Consider the following 4,870-nt stretch of genomic DNA (forward strand, 5'->3'; position numbering starts at 1 on the left):
CTTTGCCGAGAGAAATTAGGCATGAAATTAAAGCTCCCATCAAAGGCCAGAGCTGGCATTGTCACCTGATCTAGCACTATTTATACTCCCAGGAGATTTTGATGATGTCTCTATCACACTGATGATAACAGGACAGAGAATAGAGAGAGAGAGAGAAAGAAAGAGAGGTGGAGCCACAGATAGAGAGTTTCTCCCCTCCATCCACGGTGCCACTGACCCACCATCATTTATACTGCCAGCGCTCAAGTGCAAGGTTAGCACCAACCTGAGCCTCCATAAATCACTGCTCTGCTGGACGGAGAGAGGCCGGGGTCAACGCCTCTCAGAGCCAACCTCTGCAGATGACAGAGTATTTATAGATCAGGAAAGAGAAAGGCAGGGAGGAAAGAAGAGGCAGGATGTGTGTCTAAGTGGCATGTGAGGAAGTGTGTGCACACAAATTCAGATGTGATAGTAATTATACATCTGATATGAGTAAACTCTTGCTGTTCTCTTGAGAACAGAGCCATGTAGTCATTGTGTGCACAACCGACATGGAGTTGTGACAAACGCAGGAGACTGTAGGGGGAGCCCATTAACCACAAATCAGACCCCATGTTTCGACTTTTCAGCTTTCTTTATAAAAGCACATACTTCAACTTTAATTAAATAAAAACATAAAGTTTTTATGCCATCTACCATAAAAGACCAAAATATGGGGGGGGAAAGAGCCTACATACAAGTCACTGACACATAGATGACTCTATCTGTAATACACAATTTTAAAGTCACATATTTCCCAGTCAGACTCTGCTGAGCGGAGTCCCCGCCAAGTGCAGTGTTTTGACAACGGTACAGCAGGTCCAGCATGGTGCTCTAATGACCAGTGGCCAAAGGTTGTCCTGGCTAAACACTGGTTATGGTCAGCCACAAGATGACTGGGTGTCCCAGTGTCGAACTCATTTCTGCTGCTGCAGGGTTTCATGCACGGCGTCCATCTCTCCAGCAAAAATAAACCTTGGCACAATGCCAGATTTTGAAGAAAGAAAAACGTTTTTCAGCATCAACCAATCCTGTCGCTGCCCTGATGATTTAAGTGTTTACTTTTAATTCTGGAAACTACTGAATCCCCGAAAACCCATAATACAAAATTCAAATGTTGTGTGTGTGCGCGTGTGAACAGTCGTAGTCTGAAGGTCAAAGCAAAGCGCATGTGATTGGTTCAACTCCAAACGGGCTGGAAAATTCGCAAAGACGTGCATGAGTAACTTTGCCTTTGGCTGGCATCTGCTGCTTTTCAGTCATTAACAATATGATGCTGCGTTTGTGCATACAAGTGGACAGCAAGCACACAACATTTTCAAATCAAGAACTGAGCCTGTATATGATGTCTTTGATGTTCGAGTTTCACCTCCATGGTGTGACAAATAGTAATTAAAGCAATTAAAGTTGTCTCCTGATACAAAATTAATAATTTCCATCTAAATTTCTGTTTGATAAACTTCGGTCCTAGTAACCGTACGGGGTTTGGGTTAGGTAAATGTTGGTACCTGAATTATTGAGTTGATTAGTTGACAAACATAACATTTAGCAACAATAATTTTATTAATTAAAAAAGGTGGATATATTTTGTTTTACCTTGTTTTGTTTTGCTTTTGCCTTTCTTTTTTCTTTTTTGTGGCGCAAATGTATACAAGTACTGAGGGGAAATGCAGGTGAAGAGGAAAATTTTAAATCAGTAAAGTTTCAAGCACGGGGTAGGGATTAATAAATATATACATACTTCTTCCTATCACACATTCATATGTACGTGTACATGTATATGCAGGTATCCGTATATATGTGTGTTATTGGTGTGTTTGCTTTATATGTCTGAAATAAAAGGTTATCATCATCATCAATAAAGTTGAAGTTTTACTGTTTCTTTTGTATATTAAAATTTTAGCATTTACTTTTAACGATGTTTTGGACTAGTTACCTTAGCAACATATCTTCCTTAATGAATTAGGAGACTCAAGAAGCCCATAGTGTCCTTTTTTAGAAGTCAAACTAGCGGTCAGAATAAGCTTTTAAAAATAGCAGTTGTTTTCTTTCTAGTGTTCCACCACTTTCCCTGGATAAAGTTACATTTTCTAGATGTTGTAATCTTATATGTCAGAAACAGGACTCGTGTCAGTTGTATAGTTTGGATGATAAGGTAATTTCACTGAGAAAACTCATGTGGCGAGGATAAGCGGTAAGTTCATCTGTGGCAGGTTTTCTGTGCATTAGCTTTGTTATTGTACTGAATTGACTTTCACAATCACGAGACATCCCTCTACCCCCTCCCACCCATCTCCCGTTACAGTCTCCCCACCAGAGCAGCCCCTCCTCGGGACATGAAGGTCAGCGTGGCAGATAGGAGGGGTGTTTGATCGATAAGCACCACCCTCCCCTCGGCTCACTGACAGCTCCTGTCAAGTATCCAGCAGGACTCCTATCAAATGGATCAACCCTTAAACCCCAACCCACCACCAAGACCTCCCCAGTCCTCACTTTAAAAGAGAACTGTCACTAACTGCAACTGTCACATACCAGTCAGGTGTTTTCAACGCACTGATAATGTGCCAGGGAATGTCACCAGGGCTGAAAGTGTTTGTGTGTCGGAAGGAGAGCTGTTGAAAGTTTGCTGGTATTGTGTGAGATGTGTGTTTGCCCTCTGTGACCCAGCTTGCTCCTTATCATTTCAGATATCGGATTCAGCTGCAAGCCTTGATTGATTTTACAGTCAACCAAATCACAATGGAATAAAATAATAACATGACTTATGAGGCTGGAAAACTATACTCCCTCCCCCCTTTTTTAAAGGACTGGAAGAGATCTGGTGCTTACTGTGTGTCACCAAAGGAGAGGCGCTCCTCAGTGACCCACATCACAGATGTTAGTGGTGGAAGAGACCTTTGTGTGAAGTCTGAGAAAACTGTGTTTGTGTGTCCTACACCCACCATAAGGCCTGCATTCTTAGGTGCTTAACACATTGACGACTATGTCCTTAAACTGCGATGCAGTAAAGCGGGCTGTAGGTTCACAGTGTATGTGTGTTTGTGTGTCTTAGAGGTGGGGGTTGGGGGGGTTTAGGGTGACAAGGAGATAGTGTCGCTGATTGACACGTGAAGAGCAACTAAAAAAAATGCTCCCCTTTGGAATGCAACAATCTCCCAGCGTTCCATGTTGCTCTGTGTCCAACAGTGAATTGTTAAAAGCATTCCTGGCAGTTAAGGAGAGGGTGAAAAGAGTGTGAAAGGCGATGTTCTCGTGCTAAAAGAGGAGTTTGTTTACTCCTAAAGTGGATGAACCTTATCCTATCAGGCCTGCAACATAATAACATACAAAAGATAATGACAGAGAACAAGAAAGTGACACATTTCGTAAAGATTTTCCATTTTCTTTCAGAGCGTCTTTGTGATCTTGCTGTGTCACTGACATTTCAAAGCAGCTAAACCCTTAGGAGATACATTTAAAAGCAGCTTGGTGGTCTCCTAGTTCCTACCATCACAAACAGTCCCCCCTCCCACCCCCCAAATCATCCTTAACCCACCCACTGAGCCTGACAAGGTGGTGGTCGCACTATGAGGAGAGATCCTTCTGGAGCAACAGGTTAAACCGACCACACGACGGGGGCAAAAGGCCCCTGCTTACAAGGTCTAATTGTTTCCACAGGTTGCAGACTACAGAGGAAAGAGGGGGACGGGGGGGGGATGCAAATGGTAAAGCGGGGTGTAGCAGACAGAAATAGAAAATGAGATGAAGGGATGGAAAAAAACAAAACAAAAAAAGGTGAAATAAGAACAAAAGAAGAGGAGCAGAGGGGTCGCTTTCCATGATGCAGTTTTACAGTGACTTTTACTGCTGTGCTGAGACAGCGAGAAATGGCAGATCACTGCTTCCAAGCCCAGGTGTGTCACTAAAATACCGGTCACATCACAAAGTATTTTAGACTGATCTCTTTAACATGGATGAACAGCACCAACATTAGATAATTAGCACTAAATACAGCTCAGCACCAAAAGTAATGCATCTAGGCTCCAACAACAAGCTTCAGACAGCAAATAGGGAGTTTTATGAATGGTGATGTTATGCTGAGAGTCTACAGGTAGCTGCCCAGTGGACAAGGAGCTGATGAAGTGCTTAGACAGTGGGGGCAGCAGATAGCAGACTAACTTTCAGACATGAAGCAAAAACATGATCCTAATGCTTAACATTTATTAAAAGTGCAAGTGATTGTGTCATGTGAGTGTGACAGTAGAATCAACGTGGGCAGCCTAAATGAGCGTGCAGGACTTTCATCATTACTGGATTTTGACATGATGGTAAAACTGTGCTGCAGAATCACTTGTTATTACAGGTCATTTCTAAAGACGCAGTATAGAAAGGATACAACATAGTACAAAATTAAGACACAAAATCAGCTGGCAAAATGTCATGGCAACCCTGTGATAGCAGCAACAAATAGCATCTATTTTGATCAAATTTTATTTAAATAGGAAGTAAAACACTTGGGGTTAAGAATGTCTTTATGAAAGCATCCAAGAAAGCCAGGGTTAACTTTTCATGTTTTTCGACTGTGGGAGAAACCAGAGCTCCCAGAAATAACTCGTGCAAGCACAGAAGAACATGAAAACTCCGCATACTGGTCCAGGTTTAACCCAGTGTGTGCTTGTTGTTAGGTAGTACTTCTAACCACTGTGTTGCATACTGGTGCCAGCATTGAAGACTACAATCATAACCACATGAGACTGGCCTCAAAGGTGAGTCAGTCCCAAAGGTGTTAAACCCCATGGTATTAAAAAGGTCGACATTACAACAGAAATAAACATACCTAACATGGTTTGGTCAAACTACTTTTACCTCT

This window comes from Pundamilia nyererei, unplaced genomic scaffold (assembly GCF_000239375.1).
Source record: "Pundamilia nyererei isolate P.nyererei 1_Seehausen unplaced genomic scaffold, PunNye1.0 scaffold00065, whole genome shotgun sequence".
Lineage (NCBI taxonomy): Eukaryota > Metazoa > Chordata > Actinopteri > Cichliformes > Cichlidae > Pundamilia > Pundamilia nyererei.